Source organism: Spea bombifrons, chromosome 1 (assembly GCF_027358695.1).
Source record: "Spea bombifrons isolate aSpeBom1 chromosome 1, aSpeBom1.2.pri, whole genome shotgun sequence".
In the NCBI taxonomy this organism is placed as follows: Eukaryota; Metazoa; Chordata; class Amphibia; order Anura; family Pelobatidae; genus Spea; species Spea bombifrons.
In genome coordinates, this window is record NC_071087.1 from 145,544,790 (window position 1) to 145,565,997 (window position 21,208).

At 43.2% G+C, this 21,208-nt stretch overlaps 1 long non-coding RNA gene across 1 annotated transcript; it reads left to right on the forward strand.

Annotated features, from left to right (window-relative positions):
* Positions 1–2,726: 2,726 nt before the first annotated feature.
* Positions 2,727–9,389, forward strand: LOC128475404 (uncharacterized). The gene is made up of 3 exons (XR_008346500.1): positions 2,727–2,788; positions 3,028–3,116; positions 9,366–9,389. It is a non-coding gene; the product is annotated as an uncharacterized LOC128475404 (long non-coding RNA).
* Positions 9,390–21,208: the final 11,819 nt, after the last annotated feature.

The window sequence follows — 21,208 nt, forward strand, 5'->3', positions numbered from 1 at the left end:
TCACCAGCATGAACGCAGTGCCTGCAGACTTGGAGCTTTAATGCAGCCTCACAATCCATACGTTAAACGTGAGTAATGCTTTCAAACTCTGTTTGCCTCTTACTGTATTTGCATAACTTCAATCAGCTGTTTCTCTGTAGCAATAGAATACAATACAGGGGATATATTAGTTTCAATTCACAATATGAACAGCTGTTCACTTTGACTTTAGCATATAAGTGAGGTTTATCTGTTCTGACATACAGTGTGTAAGCATTTGTTAATTTGGCAGTGAAAATCCATTGTTTTGGTCTTGGTTGAGCTTGTGTGTAAATGAAGTTCAAGCATTTTACATTTGTGTTAACTATATGCAGTTTGTGTCAAAGCAACAAGAAATGTGTTAATTGTATAGCATATACAGGTGAATGTTGTGCTAACCGTGTTAAGAGTTTATGAAAATTGTTAAAAGTATTGAAAAATTGTCAAAGGAATGGTAAAACAAAACTGTAAAGACCAAATGAAGGGCAGTCCTTCAAACAATGGTCCCCTAGAGATTTCCCCTTCAGGGGGACTCTGTCGTTACAGAGGTAAACTTTATTTTGGGTATATTTATAGGATTATTACCCTATCCAAAACACCAAGAAGTTGCTGTATAATAATTATCTAGTTGTGTAAAGAGGGAAATGGCGAAAGAAGAGGGAAATAGGGGGAGGAAATGCAAAAAAGAGGGAAATGTAAAGAGAGAAAGCAAGAAGATGTATATGTGGAGAGGTGCATGCAAGAAGAGAGAAATGGGGGAAATGCAAGAAAGGGGAAATGGGAGTGAAGGAGTGGGAGTGAAGGGATGGAAGAAGAAGCGATTTTTTTCCCATCTGAAGAAGAGACTTCTGAGGCCCCAAAATGCATGCAGGCCCCATAAGAAACAACACAACTTAAACTTATGGGCCAATAATGGTTAGATATAATCTGTATGAATTCACATAAAACTTATGCAAAAGGAATACAAAATGTAACCTTGTATGTTTTTGTGAGCAGTAACTTCCAAGAAAAAAACAGCCATATACATTTTCTTTAACAATGACTTATACGAACATTTAAAGGGTACACAACAAAACCGATGACAGCATTTAGTGTAGAAACAGTGAAAACAGTCTTCTAGTTACTACCTTGTGGGATGAAGCAATAAGTCAGCGTGCAAACGTTACCAACGGCTTTGACAAACATTCCCTCGCAGCCTATACAGTGAAATATAAAATGAAAAACCAAGAGCTTTACTCTCATAACACAATATATCTAGTTTAAAAAAAACAAGATTCAGCATTCAGAATAAAAATATAAATGAAACGTATGGGTAGTGGCAGAACTACCTCCCAATAGAAAGTATTATCTGTCTGCAAAATGATGGTGAAAAGACAACAGGGTTACATTTAATAATTTCTGGGGCAAAGTAACTAATTAGAATTAACATGCTATGGTGGCTGCTATGGTGATTGCACCACTATTAGTACTTTTCACCACAATTGGTACATAACACCAATTTGGTATTATTCTTAAGACAAATGTATCTGTGGTACAAAGTAGTCTAAGTTGTTCCAGGAAGAGGGAGTTTACATGAGAACTGAACTTTAAAACACCCAGATAATACTTTAAAAGCCAACCTCAGGGATATAACCCACTCTATTTAAATGACATCACTAACATGTTGTTTGAAATTTAAAAAACGGGTATGAAGTAACAGATCATTTTGGTAAATAATAATAGTAATGTAACGTGCTTAATCTAAGCCCAAGGTAATATTTTACAGAAGGTGTGAGAGAGAAAATGACAGTGACATAGAGGGTAAAAGGACAGTTATGCGTTAATACAATAACTGTTCCTTTAAAACCCAACAGGATCTAATGAGGCTCACACAGATAAGGTACTAACATAAGGTTATGTACTAACCTTTGGAGAAGCCGGGTCTGCCTGTCAGTTACAGCTCATCCCTCCTGCTGTATTACAGTTCTAACCGTGTTTGAATGCGCGAGTGAAACTTCAGTTACACACAGAAACCGACTCGGGTAATGGAGGGAAACCGCTGCTAATCAGTGACTGATAACAACTTCTGTATAATTATACAAAATCTGGTCCCTGGCTGCACACAGAGATCAGGAAGAGTTACGAGGAGACTCATCGTAGCTGGAGCGCACGCAAACACACATTTCTGTCAGATTTGTGGTAAAAATACCGTATGTCTGTTTCTATTATAAAGCACATGAAGCTCAGTGAATGCTTAATACATTATTTGTATAGATAAAAGTTGTGTTTATATAGGTCTATTTAAATTGGTAATTCTTTCTTACACAAACTAATATTAACAGAGACATAGTAAAAGCATGAAACTTGCTCTAGTCCTTAAGAGGTTAAACAGTTTTACTTGGCTGTTTGAAACAAAAACAGTTGATATATTGATCTTTTACAGCTATAGAAATAAACAATTTATGAAGGAACAGCAGAAAATATGGGACTATCCCTTTAAAATCATCTAGGACAGTTAGCATCAGTAGTGATATGATAAAGAGACAATGCTGTTATGTCACAATGACAAGCATCGGTAACTGCTGCAACATTTCATCTACTACAGACACATCTTCACAGCCTTCACCAGCATGAACGCAGTGCCTGCAGACTTGGAGCTTTAATGCAGCCTCACAATCCATACGTTAAACGTGAGTAATGCTTTCAAACTCTGTTTGCCTCTTACTGTATTTGCATAACTTCAATCAGCTGTTTCTCTGTAGCAATAGAATACAATACAGGGGATATATTAGTTTCAATTCACAATATGAACAGCTGTTCACTTTGACTATATGCAGTTTGTGTCAAAGCAACAAGAAATGTGTTAATTGTATAGCATACACAGGTGAATCTTTTGCTAACCGTGTTAAGAGTTTATGAAAATTGTTAAAAGTATTGAAAAATTGTCAAAGGAATGGTAAAAAAAAACTGTAAAGACCAAATGAAGGGCAGTCCTTCAAACAACAGAATACAATACAGGGGATATATTAGTTTCAATTCACAATATGAACAGCTGTTCACTTTGACTTTTGCATATAAGTGAGGTTTAGAACATGATGTTATCTGTTCTGACATATAGTGTGAAAGCATTTGTTAATTTGGCAGTGCTTACACAGGAAGCATGGCAAATGGGAGGAAGTACAATAGGGGGAAATGGGGCAGGGAATGCAAGAAGAGCACATTGAAGAGCGAATAGAAGATAACTGAAACAGAAGGGAAATGGAGTAGGGGAATGCAAAAGGGGGGGGAATGCAAAAAAAGATAAAATGGAAGAGAAATGTAAGAAGAGGGAAATGGAGGGAGGAAATGCAACAAGAGGGAAATGGGGAAGGGAATGCAAGAAGAGGGAAATGGGGGAGGGAATGCAAGAAAAGGGAAATGGAGGGATGAAATGCATGAAGAGGGAAATAGGGAAGGGAATTCAAGAAGAGTGAAATAGGGGGAATGCAAGAAGAGGGAAATAGGGAGAATGCAAGAAGAGGGAAATGGAGGGAAGGAATGCAAGAAGAGGGAAATGGGGAGGGAATGCAAGAAGAGGGAAATAGGGGGAATGCAAGAAGAGGGAAAAGGGGAGGGAATGCAAGAAGAGGGAAATGGGGGAGGGGATGCAAGAAGAGGGAAATGGGGGAGGGAATGCAAAAAGAGGGAAAACGAGGAGGTTATGCAAGAAGAGGGAAATGGGGGAGGGAATACAAGAAGAGGGAAATGGGGGAGGGAATGCAAGAAGAGGGAAAAGGGGGAGGGAATGCAAGAAGAGGGAAATGGAGGGAGGAAATGCAATAAGAGGGAAATGGGGAGGGAATGCAAGAAGAGGGAAATAGAGGGAGGAAATGTAAAAGGGAAATGGGGGAGGGAATGCAAGAAGAGGGAAATGTAGGGAGGAAATGCAAGAAGAGGGAAATGGGGAGGGAATGCAAGAAGAGGGAAATAGAGGGAGGGAATTCAAGAAGAGGGAAATGGGGGAGGGAATGCAAGAAGAGGGAAATGGGGGAGGGAATGCAAGAAGAGGGAAATGGGGGAGGGAATGAAAGAAGAGGGAAATGAAAAAAGATAAAATGGGAGGCAATGCAAGACGGAGAATATAGCAGAGGGAATTGCAAGAAGAAGAAAACAGGGAGAATGCAAGAAGACGGAAATTGGGAGGGAATGTAAAAAGACGGAAATGGGGGAGGGAATGCAAGAAGAGGGAAATTGAATTAAGAAATGCAGGAAGAGGGAAGGGTGGAGGGAATGCAATAAGAGGAAATTGAATGAGGGAATGCAAGAATTAGGAAATGGAGGAAAGGGGAATAGAGGCTGAAGTGGAAGAAGAAGAAATAGGAGATAACTGAAACGGAAGGAAAATGGGGTAGGGGAATGCAAGAAGGGGGAAAGGGGAGGAGGGAATGCAGGAAGAGAGAAATGAAAAAAGATAAAATGGAAGAGAAATGGAAGAAGTTCTGACATACAGTGTGAAAGCATTTGTTAATTTGGCAGTGCTTACACAGGAAGCATGGCAAATGGGAGGAAGTACAATAGGGGGAAATGGGGCAGGGAATGCAAGAAGAGCACATTGAAGAGCGAATAGAAGATAACTGAAACAGAAGGGAAATGGAGTAGGGGAATGCAAAAGGGGGGGAATGCAAGAAGAGAGAAATGAAAAAAGATAAAATGGAAGAGAAATGCAAGAAGAGGGAAATGGAGGGATGAAATGCAAGAAGAGGGAAATGGGGAAGGGAATGCAAGAAGAGGGAAATGGGGGAGGGAATACAAGAAGAGGAAAATGGGGGGAATGCAAGAAGAGGGAAATTGAAGAAGATGGGATGTAAATGAAAGGAAAGAAGAGTGAAATGGTGGTGTACCTGAAGAAGATGGAAAGGGGGAAAGGGTGTGCAAGAAGAGGAAAATGGGGGAGAAAATGTAAGAAGAGGGAAATGGGGGAGGGAATGCAAGAAGAGGGAAAACGAGGAGGTTATGCAAGAAGAGGGAAATGGGGAGGGAATACAAGAAGAGGGAAATTGGGGAGGGAATGCAAGAAGACGGAAATGGGGGAGGGAATGCAAGAAGAGGAAATTGGGGAGGGAATGCAAGAAGAGGGAAATGGGGGGGTGCAAGAAGAGGGAAATGGAGGGATGAAATGCAACTAGAGGGAAATGGGGAAGGGAATGCAAGAAGAGCACATTAAACAGCGAATAGAAGATAACTGAAACGGAAGGGAAATGGGGTAGGGGAATGCAAAATTGGGGGGGAATGCAAGAAGAGAGAAATGAAAAAAGATAAAATGGAAGAGAAATGCAAGAAGAGAGAAATGGAGGGATGAAATGCAAGAAGAGGGAAATGGGGAAGGGAGTGCAAGAAGATGGAAATGGGGAAGGGAATGCAAGAAAAGGGAAATGGAGGGATGAAATGCATGAAGAGGGAAATAGGGAAGGGAATTTAAGAAGAGGGAAATAGGGGGAATGCAAGAAGAGGGAAATAGGGAGAATGCAAGAAGAGGGAAATGGAGGGAAGGAATGCAAGAAGAGGGAAATGGGGAGGGTATGCAAGAAGAGGGAAATGGGAATGCAAGAAGAGGGAAAAGGGGGAGGGAATGCAAGAAGAGGGAAATGGGGGAGGGGATGCAAGAAGAGGGAAATGGGGGAGGGAATGCAAGAAGAGGGAAAACGAGGAGGTTATGCAAGAAGAGGGAAATGGGGGAGGGAATACAAGAAGAGGGAAATGGGGGAGGGAATGCAAGAAGAGGGAAAAGGGGGAGGGAATGCAAGAAGAGGGAAATGGAGGAAGGAAATGCAATAAGAGGGAAATGGGGAGGGAATGCAAGAAGAGGGAAATAGAGGGAGGAAATGCAAGAAGAGGGAAATGGGGAAGGAATGCAAGAAGAGGGAAATGGGGGGAGGGAATGTAAAAGGGAAATGGGGAGGGAATGCAAGAAGAGGGAAACGGAGGGAGGAAATGCAAGAAGAGGGAAATGGGGAGGGAATGCAAGAAGAGGGAAATAGAGGGAGGGAATGCAAGAAGAGGGAAATGGGGGAGGGAATGCAAGAAGAGGGAAATGGGGGAGGGAATGCAAGAAGAGGAAAATGGGGGAGGGGATGCAAGAAGAGGGAAATGGGGGAGGGAATGAAAGAAGAGGGAAATGAAAAAAGATAAAATGGGAGGCAATGCAAGACGGAGAATATAGCAGAGGGAATTGCAAGAAGAAGAAAACAGGGAGAATGCAAGAAGACGGAAATTGGGAGGGAATGTAAAAAGACGGAAATGGGGGAGGGAATGGAAGAAGAGGGAAATTGAATTAAGAAATGCAAGAAGAGGGAAGGGTGGAGGGAATGCAATAAGAGGAAATTGAATGAGGGAATGCAAGAATTAGGAAATGGAGGAAAGGGGAATAGAGGCTGAAGTGGAAGAAGAAGTAATAGGAGATAACTGAAACGGAAGGAAAATGGGGTAGGGGAATGCAAGAAGGGGGAAAGGGGAGGAGGGAATGCAGGAAGAGAGAAATGAAAAAAGATAAAATGGAAGAGAAATGGAAGAAGAGGGAAATGGGCAGAAGGATCTGAAGAAGATGACAATTAGGGGAGGGAATGCAATTGGATGAACATTGGGGAATGCAAGAAGAATGAAATGGGGGAGGGAATGCAAAAAGAGGGAAAAGGAGGAGGTTATGCAAGAAGAGGGGAATGGAGGGAGGAACTGCAAGAAGATGGAAATGGGGAGGGGATGCAAGAAGAGAGAAATGGGGGAGGGAATGCAATTGGATGAACATTGGGGAATGCAAGAAGAATGAAATGGGGGAGGGAATGCAAGAAGAATGAAATGGGGAAGGAATGCAAAAAGAGGGAAAAGGAGGAAGTTATGCAAGAAGAGGGAAATGGAGGGATGAAATGCAACAAGAGGGAAATGGGGAAGGGAATGCAAGAAGAGCACACTGAAGAGCGAATAGAAGATAACTGAAACGGAAGGGAAATGGGGTAGGGGAATGCAGAAAGGGGGGAATGCAAAAAGGGGGGAATGCAAGAAGAGAAAAATGAAAAAAGATCAAATGGAAGAGAAATGCAAGAAAAGGGAAATGGAGGGATGAAATGCAAGAAGAGGGAAATGGGGAAGGGAATGCAAGAAGAGGGAAATGGGGGAGAAAATGCAAGAAGAGGGAAATGGGGGAGGGAATGCAAGAAGAGGAAAATGGGGGGAATGCAAGAAGAGGGAAATTGAAGAAGATGGGATGTAAATGAAAGGAAAGAAGAGGGAAATGGTGGTGTACCTGAAGAAGATGTAAAGGGGGAAAGGGCGTGCAAGAAGAGGAAAATGGGGTGAGTCGATTCAGAGGGAAATGGGGAAGGGAATGCAAGAAGAGGGAAATGGGGGAGAAAATGCAAGAAGAGGGAAATGGGGGAGGGAATGCAAGAAGAGGGAAAACGAGGAGGTTATGCAAGAAGAGGGAAATGGGGGAGGGAATACAAGAAGAGGGAAATTGGGGAGGGAATGCAAGAAGAGGGAAATGGGGGAGGGAATGCAAGAAGAGGAAATTGGGGAGGGAATGCAAGAAGAGGGAAATGGTGGGGTGCAAGAAGAGGGAAATTGGGGGGTGCATGAAGAGGGAAATGGGGGAGGGAATGCAAGAAGAGGGAAATGGGGGAGGGAATGCAAGAAGAGGAAAATGGGGAGGGAATGCAAGAAGAGGAATTTGGGGGGGATGCAAGAATAAGGAAATGGAAGAGAGGGGAATTGAGGCTGAAATGGAAATAGGAGATAACTGAAACGGAAGAGAAATGGGGTAGTGGAATGCAGGGAAGAGTGAATGCAAGAAGAGAGAAATTAAAAAAGATAAAATGGAAGAGAAATGGGCGGAAGGGAATGCAAGAGGAGGAACATGGGGGAATGCAAGAAGAGGGAAAATGAGGAGGTTATGCAATAAGAGGAAAATAGGGAGCATACAAGAAGAGGGAAATGGAGGGGGAATGCAAGAAGAGGGAAACAGGGAAAATGGAAGTAGACGGAAATTGGAGAGGAAATGTAAAAAGAGGGAAAAGGAGGAGGTTATGCAAGAAGAGGGAAATGGAGGGATGAAATGCAACAAGAGGGAAATGGGGAAGGGAATGCAAGAAGAGCACATTGAAGAGCGAATAGAAGATAACTGAAACGGAAGGGAAATGTGGTAGGGGAATGCAAAAAGGGGGGGAATCCAAGAAGAGAGAAATGGAGGGATGAAATGCAAGAAGAGGGAAATGGGGAAGGCAATGCAAGAAGAGGGAAATGGGGGAGAGAATGCAAGAAGAGGGAAATAGGGGGAATGCAAGAAGAGGGAAATAGGGAGAATGCAAGAAGAGGGAAATGGAGGGAGGGAATGCAAGAAGAGGGAAATGGAGGGAGGGAATGCAAGAAGAGGGAAATGGGGAGGGAATGCAAGAAGAGGGAAAAGGGGGAGGGAATGCAAGAAGAGGGAAATGGGGGAGGGAATGCACTAAGAGGGAAATGCAAGAAGAGGGAAATGGGGGAAGGAATGCAAGAAGAGGGAAATGGGGGAGAGAATGCAAGAAGAGGGAAAACGAGGAGGTTATGCAAGAAGAGGGAAATGGAGGAGGGAATACAAGAAGAGGGAAATGGAGGGAGGAAATGCAAGAAGAGGGAAATGGGGAGGGAATGCAAGAAGAGGGAAATAGAGGGAGGGAATGCAAGAAGAGGGAAAAGGGGGAGGGAATGCAAGAAGAGGAACATGGGGGAGGGGATGCAAGAAGAGGGAAATGGGGAAGGGGATGCAAGAAGAGGGAAATGAAAAAAGATAAAATAGGAGGCAATGCAAGACGAAGAATATGGCAGAGGGAATTGCAAGAAGAAGAAAACAGGGAGAATGCAAGAAGATGGAAATTGGGAGGGAATGTAAAAAGACGGAAATGGGGGAGGGAATGCAAGAAGAGGGAAATTGAATTAAGAAATGCAAGAAGAGGGAAGGGTGGAGGGAATGCAATAAGAGGAAATTGAATGAGGGAATGCAAGAATTAGGAAATGGAGGAAAGGGGAATAGAGGCTGAAATGGAAGAAGAAGAAATAGGAGATAACTGAAATGGAAGGAAAATGGGGTAGGGGAATGTAAGAAGGGAGAAAGGGGAGGAGAGAATGCAGGAAGAGAGAAATGAAAAAAGATAAAATGGAAGAAAAATGGAAGAAGAGGGAAATGGGCAGAAGGATCTGAAGAAGATGACAATTAGGGGAGGGAATGCAATTGGATGAACATTGGGGAATGCAAGAAGAATAAAATGGGGGAGGGAATGCAAGAAGAATGAAATGGTGAAAGAATGCAAAAAGAGGGAAAAGGAGGAGGTTATGCAAGAAGAGGGAAATGGAGGGAGGAAAAGCAAGAAGAGGGAAATGGAGGGAGGAAAAGCAAGAAGAGGGAAATGGAGGGAAGAAATGCAACAAGAGGGAAATGGGGAAGGGAATGCAAGAAGAGCACATTGAAGAGCGAATAGAAGATAACTGAAACGGAAGGGAAATGGGGTAGGGGAATGCAAAAACGGGGGGGGATGGAAGAAGAGAGAAATGAAAAAAGATAAAATGGAAGAGAAATGCAAGAAGAGGGAAATGGAGGGATGAAATGCAAGAAGAGGGAAATGGGGAAGGGAATGCAAGAAGAGGGAAATAGGGGAGGGAATGCAAGAGGAGGGAAATAGGGGGAATGCAAGAAGAGGGAAATAGGGGGAATGCAAGAAGAGGGAAATGGAGGGAAGGAATGCAAGAAGAGGGAAATGGGGAGGGAATGCAAGAAGAGGGAAATAGGAGAATGCAAGAAGAGGGAAAAGGGGGAGGGAATGCAAGAAGAGGGAAATGGAGGAGGGAATGCAAGAAGAGGGAAATGAAAGGAGGAAATGCAAGAAGAGGGAAATGGGGGAAGGAATGCAAGAAGAGGGAAATGGTGGAGGGAATGCAAGAAGAGGGAAAACGAGGAGGTTATGCAAGAAGAGGGAAATGGAGGAGGGAATACAAGAAGAGGGAAATGGGGGAGGGAATCCAAGAAGAGGGAAATGGAGGGAGGAAATGCAATAAGAGGGAAATGGGGAGGGAATGCAAGAAGAGGGAAATGGGGGAGGGAATGTAAGAGGGAAATGGGGGAGGGAATGCAAGAAGAGGGAAATGGAGGGAGGAAATGCAAGAAGAGGGAAATGGGGAGGGAATGCAAGAAGAGGGAAATAGAGGGAGGGAATGCAAGAAGAGGGAAAGGGGGGAGGGGATGCAAGAAGAGGGAAATGGGGGAGGGAATGCAAGAAGAGGAAAATGGGGGAGGGGATGCAAGAAGAGGGAAATGAAAAAAGATAAAATGGGAGGCAATGCAAGACGAAGAATATGGCAGAGGGAATTGCAAGAAGAAGAAAACAGGGAGAATGCAAGAAGACGGAAATTGGGAGGGAATGTAAAAAGACGGAAATGGGGGAGGGAATGCAAGAAGAGGGAAATTGAATTAAGAAATGCAAGAAGAGGGAAGGGTGGAGGGAATGCAATAAGAGGAAATTGAATGAGGGAATGCAAGAATTAGGAAATGGAGGAAAGGGGAATAGAGGCTGAAATGGAAGAAGAAGAAATAGGAGATAACTGAAACGGAAGGAAAATGGGGTAGGAGAATGCAAGAAGGGGGAAAGGGGAGGAGAGAATGCTGGAAGAGAGAAATGAAAAAAGATAAAATGGAGATACGCTCACTCCATCAGAGTAGAAGGCGACATTATTCTTGGAGGTCTCTTCCCAGTACATGCAAGAGGAGAACGTGGGGTGCCATGTGGGGACCTTAAAAAAGAAAAAGGAATTCACAGACTAGAGGCCATGATGTATGCTGTAGATCAGATAAACAAAGATCCAGAACTTCTTCCAAATATTTCTTTAGGCGTGCGCATTCTTGACACTTGCTCAAGAGACACATATGCTTTGGAGCAATCCTTGACATTTGTGCAGGCCTTAATAGAAAAAGATGGTTCTGATGTGAGATGTGCTAATGGAGACCCACCTATATTTACCAAGCCGGATAAAATCACTGGTGTGATAGGATCTGCAGCAAGTTCTGTGTCCATCATGGTGGCTAACATATTACGACTTTTTAAGCCCTAAACATGTTCAAAGTAAAGTGAAGAAAGAAAACATCAAACATGCAACAAAGTGAATGTAAATTATTACGCTGTATCTCCACCAGCAACTGTCTCTGTCTACAAAGGAACTGAAAAGCTGTCCCCACTTTGTTTGTGACCATGGGTTTTAATTTGTCTTTGATAATTAGTGCTGCAGGTGCAGGTGGTTTGTTTTTATTATATATATTGCTGTTACTGTTTGGGAATTCATCATCGTAATTAGAAACGAAAAAAAAAAAAAAAAAAAAAAAGATAAAATGGAAGAAAAATGGAAGAAGAGGGAAATGGGCAGAAGGATCTGAAGAAGATGACAATTAGGGGAGGGAATGCAATTGGATGAACATTGGGGAAAGCAAGAAGAATAAAATGGAGGGGGGAATGCAAGAAGAATGAAATGGGGAAAGAATGCAAAAAGAGGGAAAAGGAGGAGGTTATGCAAGAAGAGGGAAATGGAGGGAGGAAAAGCAAGAAGAGGGAAATGGAGGGATGAAATGCAACAAGAGGGAAATGGGGAAGGGAATGCCAGAAGAGCACATTGAAGAGCGAATAGAAGATAACTGAAACGGAAGGGAAATGGGGTAGGGGAATGCAAAAAGGGGGGGGGGATCCAAGAAGAGAGAAATGAAAAAAGATAAAATGGAAGAGAAATGCAAGAAGAGGGAAATGGAGGGATGAAATGCAAGAAGACTGAAATGGGGAAGGGAATGCAAGAAGAGGGAAATGGGGGAGGGAATGCAAGAAGAGGGAAATGGAGGGAATGCAAGAAAAGGGAAATAGGGGGAATGCAAGAAGAGGGAAATGGGGGAGGGAATGCAAGAAGGGGGAAATGGAGGGAGAAAATGCAAGAAGAGGGAAATGGGGGAGGGAATGCAAGAAGGGGGAAATGGAGGGAGAAAATGCAAGAAGAGGGAAATGGGGGAGGGAATGCAAGAAGAGGAAAATTGAATGAGGGAATGCAAGAAGAGGAAATTGGGGAAGGAATGCAAGAAGAGGGAAATGGGGGGGTGCAAGAAGAGGGAATAGGGGAGGGAATGCAAGAAGAGGGAAATGGGGGAGGGAATGCAAGAAAAGGAAAATGGGGAGGGAATGCAAGAAGAGGAATTTGGGGGCGGGAATGCAAGAATAAGGAAATGGAAGAAAGGGGAATTGAGGTCGAAATGGAAGAAGAGGAAATAGGAGATAACTGAAACGGAAGAGAAATGGGGTAGCGTAATGCAGGGAAGAGTGAATGCAAGAAGAAAGAAATTAAAAAAGATAAAATGAAAGAGAAATGGAAGATGAGGGAAATGGGCGGAAGGATCTGAAGAAGATGAAAATTATGGGATGGAATGCAAGAGGAGGAACACGGGGGAATGCAGGAAGAGGAAAATGGGGTGAGTCGATTCAAGAAGAGGGAAATGGGATGGGATGAAAGTAGAGGAAAATAAAAGATGAAAGGGAAGGAAAACGAAAGAAGAGGGAAAAGCAGGGGAATGAACAGAAGATGATAAAAATGGGGGGTGCAAGAAGAGTGAATGGGGATGTACCTGAAGAAGATGGGGAGAGGGTGTGCAAGAAGAGGAAAATGGGTTGAAACAATACAAGAAGAGGGAAATTGGGGGATGGAATGCAAGTAGAGGAAAAAGAAAAGAAGATGAAATGTAAGGAAAATGGAAGAAGGGGGAAAAGGGGGGGATGAACTGAAGAAGATGACAATGGGGGATATAAGAAGAGGGAAATGGAGGGAGGAAATGCAATAAGAGAAAAAGGGGGGATGCAAGAGGAGGTAAATAGAGGGAGGAAATGCAAGAAGAGGGAAATGGGGGAGGGAATGTAAGAGGGAAATGGGGGAGGGAATGCAAGAAGAGGGAAATGGAGGGAGGAAATGCATGAAGAGGGAAATGGGGAGGGAATGCAAGAAGAGGGAAATAGAGGGAGGGAATGCAAGAAGAGGGAAATGGGGGAGGGAATGCAAGAAGAGGAAAATGGAGGAGGGAATGCAAGAAAAGGGAAAATAGGGAGGGAATGCAAGAAGAGCGAAATGAGGGAGGGGATGCAAAGAAGAGTGAAATGGGGAGGAGATGCAAGAAGAGGGAAATGGGGAAGGGGATGCAAGAAGAGGGAAATGGGGGAGGGAATGCAAGAAGAGGGAAATGGGGGAGGGAATGCAAGAAGAGGGAAATGCAAAAAGATAAACTGGGATGCAATGCAAGACGGAGAATATGGCAGAGGGAATTGCAAGAAGAAGAAAACAGGGAGAATGCAAGAAGACGGAAATTGGGAGGGAATGCAATAAGAGGAAATTGAATGAGGGAATGCAAGAATTAGGAAATGGAGGAAAGGGGAAAAGAGGCTGAAATGGAAGAAGAAGAAGAACTAGGAGAAAACTGAAACGGAAGAAAAATGGGGTAGGGGAATGCAAGAAGGGGGAAAGGGGAGGAGGGAATGCAGGAAGAGAGAAATGAAAAAAGATAAAATGGAAGAGAAATGGAAGAAGAGGGAAATGGGCAGAAGGATCTGAAGAAGATGACAATTAGGGGAGGGAATGCAATTGGATGAACATTGGGGAATGCAAGAAGAATGAAATGGGGGAGGGAATGCAAAAAGAGGGAAAAGGAGGAGGTTATGCAAGAAGAGGGAAATGGAGGGAGGAACTGCAAGAAGATGGAAATGGGGAGGGGATGCAAGAAGAGAGAAATGGGGGAGGGAATGCAATTGGATGAACATTGGGGAATGCAAGAAGAATGAAATGGGGAGGGAATGCAAGAAGAATGAAATGGGGAAGGAATGCAAAAAGAGGGAAAAGGAGGAGGTTATGCAAGAAGAGGGAAATGGAGGGAGGAAATGCAAGAAGAGGGAAATGGAGGGATGAAATGCAACAAGAGAGAAATGGGGAAGGGAATGCAAGAAGAGCACATTGAAGAGCGAATAGAAGATAACTGAAACGGAAGGAAAATGGGGTAGGGAAATGCAAAAAGGGGGGGAATGCAAGAAGAGAGAAATGAAAAAAGATAAAATGGAAGAGAAATGCAAGAAGAGGGAAATGGAGGGATGAAATGCAAGAAGAGGGAAATGGGGGAGGGAATGCAAGAAGAGGGAAATAGGGGGAATGCAAGAAGAGGAGAATGGGGGAGGGAATACAAGAAGAGGGAAATGGAGGGAAAAAATGCAAGAAGAGGGAAATGGGGGAGGGAATGCAAGAAGAGGGAAATGGGGGAGGGAATGCAAGAAGAGGAATTTGGGGGCGGGAATGCAAGAATAAGGAAATGGAAGAGAGGGGAATTGAGGCTGAAATGGAAGAAGAGGAAATAGGAGATAACTGAAACGGAAGAGAAATGGGGTAGCGGAATGCAGGGAAGAGTGAATGCAAGAAGAGAGAAATTAAAAAAAGATAAAATGGAATAGAAATGGCAGAAGAGGGAAATGGGCGGAAGGATCTGAAGAAGATGAAAATTATGGAAGGGAATGCAAGAGGAGGAACATGGGGGAATGCAAGAAGAGGGAAAATGAGGAGGTTATGCAATAAGAGGAAAATAGGGAACATACAAGACGAGGGAAATGGAGGGGGTTGCAAGAAGAGGGAAACAGGGAAAATGCAAGTAGACGGAAATTGGAGAGGAAATGTAAAAAGACGGAAATGGGGGAGGGAATGCAAGGAGAGAGAAATGGGAGGAGGAAATGCACAAAGAGGAAAACAGGAAGAATGTAAGAAGATAAAAATGAGGGAGTGAATGCAAAAAGTGAAATGGGGAAGGAATGCAAGAAGAGGGAAATGAAAGAATGTAGAATGGAAAAGAAATGGAAGAAGAGAGAAATGAGTGGAAGGCCCGAAGAAGATGAAAATTAGGGGAGGGAATGCAAGAAGAAGAAAATGGGGGGAATGCAAGAAGAGGGAAATTGAAGAAGATGGGATGTAAATGAAAGGAAAGGAAAGAAGAGGGAAATGGTGGTGTACCTGAAGAAGATGGAAAGGGGGAAAGGGCGTGCAAGAAGAGGAAAATGGGGTGAGTCGATTCAAGAAGAGGGAAATGGGATGGGATGAAAGTAGAGGAAAATAAAAAATGAAAGGGAAGGAAAATGAAAGAAGAGGGAAAAGCAGGGGAAAGAACAGAAGATGATAAAAATGGGGGGTGCAAGAAGAGGGAAATGGGGATGTACCTGAAGAAGATGGGGAGAGGGAGTGCAAGAAGAGGAAAATGGGGTGAGGCAATACAAGAAGAGGGTAATTGGGGGATGGAATGCAAGTAGAGGAAAAAGAAAAGAAGATGAAATGTAAGGAAAATGGAAGAAGGGGAAAAGGGAGGGAATGAACTGAAGAAGATGACAATGGGGGATATAAGAAAAGGGAAATAGGTGTGCAAGAAAGGGGAAATGGGAATGGAAAGTGGGGAAAATGTTGAAATGCAAGAAGATGGAAGGGTGGAGGGAATGCAATAAGAGGAAATTGAATGAGGGAATGCAAGAATTAGGTAATGGAAGAAAGGGGAATAAAGGCTGAAATGGAAGAAGAGGAAATAGGAGATAACTGAAATGGAAGGAAAATGGGGAATGGGAATGCAAGAAGGGGGAAAGGGGAGGAGGGAATGCAAGAAGAGAGAAATGAAAAAAGATAAAATGGAAGAGAAATGGAAGAAGAGGGAAATGGGCAGAAGGATATGAAGAAGATGAAAATTAGAGGAGGGAATGCAAGAGGATGAACATGGGGGAATGCAAGAAGAATGAAATGGAGGGAGAAAATGCAAGAAGAGGCAAATGGAGGGAGGAAATGTAAGAAGAGGGAAATGGGGAGGGGATGCAAGAAGAGGGAAATGGGGGAGGGAATGCAAGAAGAGGGAAATGGAGGAGGGAATACAAGTAGAGGGAAATTGGGGAGGAAATTCAAGAAGAGGGAAAAGGAGGGAGGGAAGGCAAGAAGAGGGAAATGGGGGAGGGAATGCAAGAAGAGGAAATTGGGGAGGGAATGCAAGAAGAGGGAAATGGGGGGGTGCAAGAAGAGGGAAATGGGGGGTGCATGAAGAGGGAAATGGGGGAGGGAATGCAAGAAGAGGGAAATGGGGGAGGGAATGCAAGAAGAGGAAAATGGGGAGGAATTTGGGGGCGGGAATGCAAGAATAAGGAAATGGAATAGAGGGGTATTGAGGCTGAAATGGAAGAAGAGGAAATAGGAGATAACTGAAACGGAAATGGGGTAGTGGAATGCAGGGAAGAGTGAATGCAAGAAGAGAGAAATTAAAAAAGATAAAATGGAAGAGAAATGGAAGAAGAGGGAAATGGGCGGAAGGATCTGAAGAAGATGAAAATTATGTAAGGGAATGCAAGAGGAGGAACATGGGGGAATGCAAGAAGAGGGAAAATGAGGAGGTTATGCAATAAGAGGAAAATAGGGAGCATACAAGAAGAGGGAAATGGAGGGGGGATGTAAGAAGAGGGAAACAGGGAAAATGCAAGTAGACGGAAATTGGAGAGGAAATGTAAAAAGACGGAAATGGGGGAGAGAATGCAAGGAGAGAGAAATGGGAGGAGGAAATGCAATAAGAGAAAAATGGGGGAGGGAATGCAAGAAGAGGGAAAAGGAGGGAGGGAATGCAAGAAGAGGGAAATGGGGGAGGGAATGCAAGAAGAGGGAAAAGGAGGGAGGGAATACAAGAAGAGGGAAATGGGGGGGGAATACAAGAAGAGGGAAAAGGAGGGAGGGAATGCAAGAAGAGGGAAATGGGGGAGGGAATGCAAGAAGAGGGAAATGAAAAAAGATAAAATGGGAGGCAATGCAAGACGGAGAATATTGCAGAGGGAATTGCAAGAAGAAGAAAACAGGGAGAATGCAAGAAGACGGAAATTGGGAGGGAATGTAAAAAGACGAAAATGGGGGAGGGAATGCAAGAAGTGGAAATTGAATGAGGGAATGCAAGAATTAGGAAATGGAAGAACATGGGGGGATGCATGAACATGGGGAATGCAAGAAGAATGAAATGGGGAGAGAATGCAAGAAGAATGAAATGGGGAAGGAATGCAAGAAGAGGGAAATGGAGGGAGGAAATGCAAGAAGAGGGAAATGGAGGGAGGAAATGCAAGAAGAGGGAAATGGGGAGGGGTTACAAGAAGAGGGAAATGGGGAGGGAATGCAAGAAGAGGGAAATAGAGGGAGGAAATGCAAGAAGACGGAAAATGGGGGAGGGAATCGAAGATGAGGGAAATGGGGAAGGGAATGCAAGAAGAAGGAAAAGGAGGAGGTTATGCAAGAAGATGTAAATAGGAAGAATGGAAGAGGAAAATGAAAAAAGATCAAATGGGAGGCAATGCAAGATGAAGAATATGGCAGAGGGAATGCAAGAAGAAGAAAACATAGAGAATGGAAGAAGACGGAAATTGGGGAGGGAATGTAAAAAGACGGAAATGGGGGAGGAAATGCAAGAAGAGGGAAATGGAGGGAGGAAATGCAAGAAGAGGGAAATGGGGAGGGGATGCAAGAAGAGGGAAATGGTGGACGGAATGCAAGAAGAAGGAAATGGAGGGAGGAAATGCAAGAAGAGGGAAATGTGGAGGGAATGCAAGAAGAGGGAAATGGGGGAGGGAATGCAAGAAGAGGAAAATTGGGGAGGAAATGTAAGAAGAGGAAAATAAAAGAAGATGGGATGTAAATGACAGGAAAGAAGAAGGAAATGGGGGTGTACCTGAGGAAGAGGGAGTGTAACAGGAGGAAAATGGGGTAAGGCGATGGAATTAACTGAAAAAGATAAAAATGGGGGATGCAAGAAGAGGGAAATGGAAATGGAAAGTGGGGGAATATGGGTGGGAAATGGAAGAAAAGAAAAATGGGGAGAGGAATGGAAGAGGAGGGAAATGGGGTAGGGAAAGAGGGAATGCAAGATGAGAGAAAACAAGGAGAAAATGTAAGAAGAGGAAAACAGTGAGCATGGACGAAGAGGGAAATGGTGGGAGGGAATGGAAGAAGAGGGGAATTAAATAAGATAGAATGGAAGGGAAATGGAAAAAGAGGGAAACAGTGGGAAGAGTTTAGGAACATTGTTAAATTGAAGAAAAGAGACTAGAAGCTGATATGGAAGAAGAGGAAATAGGAGATAACTGACATGGAAGGGAAATGGAAAAGGGGAGATTAGGGAGGAGAAAGGAAAAAGAGAAAAATGGGGGAGGAAATGGAAGAATTGGAGGAAGGAATGCTATAAGAGGGAAATTGGGCAAGGGAATACAAGAAAAGGGAAATGAAAGAAAATGGGATGGAAATGAAAGGGAAGAAAAGGGGAGTGAAGAAGATGAAAATAGAGGGAGGGAATTCAAGAAGATACAAATAGATGGAATGCAAGAAGAGGGAAATGGAAAGGGAATGGAAAGAGTGAAATGAAAGAAGGGGGAATATGAGCAGGAAAGGAAGAATGAAATAGGAGATTACTGAAAAAGAAGGGAAATGGAAAAAGTGGGAAATATGGGAAGGAATTGGAAGAAAAGGGAAATGAGGAAGGGAATGGAAGAGGGGAGAAACGGGGGGAGGGAATGTAAAAAACAAAAAATGGAGGCGGGAATGCAAGAAGAGAAAAATAGGGAGAATGCAAGAAGGGGGAATGAAAGAAGATAGTATGGAAAGGAAATTGAAGAGGGAAATGGGGAGCCTAAATACGATGAAAATATGGGGAGGGAATGCAAGAAAAGGAAAATGGAAGAATGGAAGAAAATGGAAGAATATGGGGAGAAAATGGAAAGATTGAAAATGGATGGGAAATAGAAAAAAGGAGAAATAGTGGTGGTAATTGGAAGAATAGGAAAATGAGGGAGGGAATGGATTAAGAGGGAAATAAAAGAAGATGGATATGAAGGGAAAGTAGAGTGAAATGGGGTGCAAGAAGAGGAAAATGGAAGAAGGGAGAATAGGAGAGGAAATGGAAAAAGCGAATATAGGAGATAACTGAAATGGAAGGGAAATGGAAAAAAGGGTGAAAAATGGGGTGGAATTGAAAGACGAGGGAAATGTGGGGAGGGAATACAAGAAGAGGAAAATTGGGGGAATGCTAGAAGAGGACAATGGGGAAGTGAATGCAAGAAGAGGGGAATAGGGGGAGGGAATACAAGAAGAGGATAAAGGGGTAGAAATGGAAGAATAGAAAATTTGAGGTGGAAGAAAAAGGAAATACGAGAGGGAAACGGTGGGATGGGGGAGATATTGGTGGGAATGGAAGCGGGAGATCAGGGTGGAGCCCAAAGGGAGGGCAGTTCTTCAAGCCATGGTCCCTCAGAGGTTCCTCCCAGGGGGGTTTTCCTCTCCTTTGTGCTGAAGAATAACTCTGAGTCCAGAGGCAACCTTTAATTTGGTTGTATTTCTAGAATCACTAACCCTAGAGTTGGTGTATAAATATTTTCCTGGCAAATTAACTGAAATGTTGTAATATAATAAAGTATTCATATATTCATACACATTGTCTTATGGCTTTATTACCTGAAACAACATTAAAAAAGGAAGGATGGTGGGTGCAAATGTGAAATAGTGTAATCTATGTATGGAGAATGAATGTACATGTGTATTTGTGTGTGTGATAATGTTTGTATGTATGTTTGTGCTTTACTGAAAGTGAGTAATATCCCTGCTAACTTGTAGGTAAATACCTTTTAAAAAGAGTATTTAGAAATAATAAAGACAGATAATGAATATGAAGAATAAAGGCAACGCATAATAAATGTTAAAGTGCATATGATGGCTGGGATGTCCCTTTAACAGCACTTCTAGGTTGTTTATTGCCTGCTATGATGATTGCACCGCTTTTCACCAAAATTGGTACATAACACCAATTTGGTATTATCCTTTACAGGGAGCTCCACCTCTAATATTCATGTACCGAGGTCCCTACGATGTATAACTCTGCCACTGTTCGGCGTAGTGATTAAAGATGTACCTCCTTTCCATTAACCCTTTAAAAAGAATGTATCTGTTGTACAAAGTAGTATAAGTTGTTCGAGTAAGAGGGAGTTTATAAGAGAACTAAACTTTTAAACACCCAGATAATACTTTAAAAGCCAACCTCAGTAAGCTTCTTGTGCAAACAAAACAAACTTGTCAAAATTGCTCATTTATAATGGAGAGTATAAGTAAGAAGTGCAGCTCTCCTAAATGCTCCCCTGTTTAGTGAATACACCCTATTATCTTAGACCTGAGTAGCTGCAAACATTTAGTTTCTGCTGAACAATAACTTCCTTCATCCATGACAATCGGTTCAATAGTACAACTATATAAAAATGGTCCCTTACAGGTCTAAATATAGACCCCATACAAAGTTTGAAAGCAAGGTAAAAATCTTAAATGCAGCTGGTGTTTTAAGTAAAAAAAAATGTAAAGGAAGTAAAAAAAGCATTAACAACTCTCACTGCACAAAAACCCAAACAACTAATTCTAAGTTAATTATTTTTACAAATACAGACATTAAAGTCATCAAAGAATGACTTGTGTAAAAAAACAAACTAACCTAGTCCGCTATAAATAGAACAAATCACTATCGCTACATTAGTGATATAGATGTGTTACTAAGTTTGGCTCCATTTAAAATATTATGAAAAATTGAATAGGCCATTGTAGATACAGCAGTCCAAAAGGTAAGAAGACACAACAGTTTCCTAAAGGTAAGTAGATTTATTTTATTTCTATTAATATATTTAAATCAGCCATTGCTCTAATTTCGTGCACTTTTTTTCACCAACACTTCTGTGTTTCTGAGGATATTCCCCCGTTCCCGGCCGCACAAGTTGCTCGCGGCCGGCTGGAGGTGTTGCTCCAAGTCCCGGTTGCTGGCCGGCCAAGTTGCTTGAAAATACCCGGAAGTCGACGAGGTCAGATTTGCCTGCCGCATCCTACCCTCGCTCCATCGATCTCGGCCTACCTGGCCGGGTTTTCCCGGTGGTGTGACCCCTCTGCCCCGGTTCGCCAGGGTCATCAGACACCAACCGCCGCATTGTTAGGGGAGCCGCTCAAGTTGGCGGGAGCCGGCTCCCGCCGCCCGCGAGTCCCGCCGGGGCCAGATCCGCCGCGGCCGGGGGTCCGCCCCGGGGCTCCCAAGACCTCGGGCCGCCTAGCCCGGGTGCCGCACCGGCGGTCCGACCCGGGCCCGGCT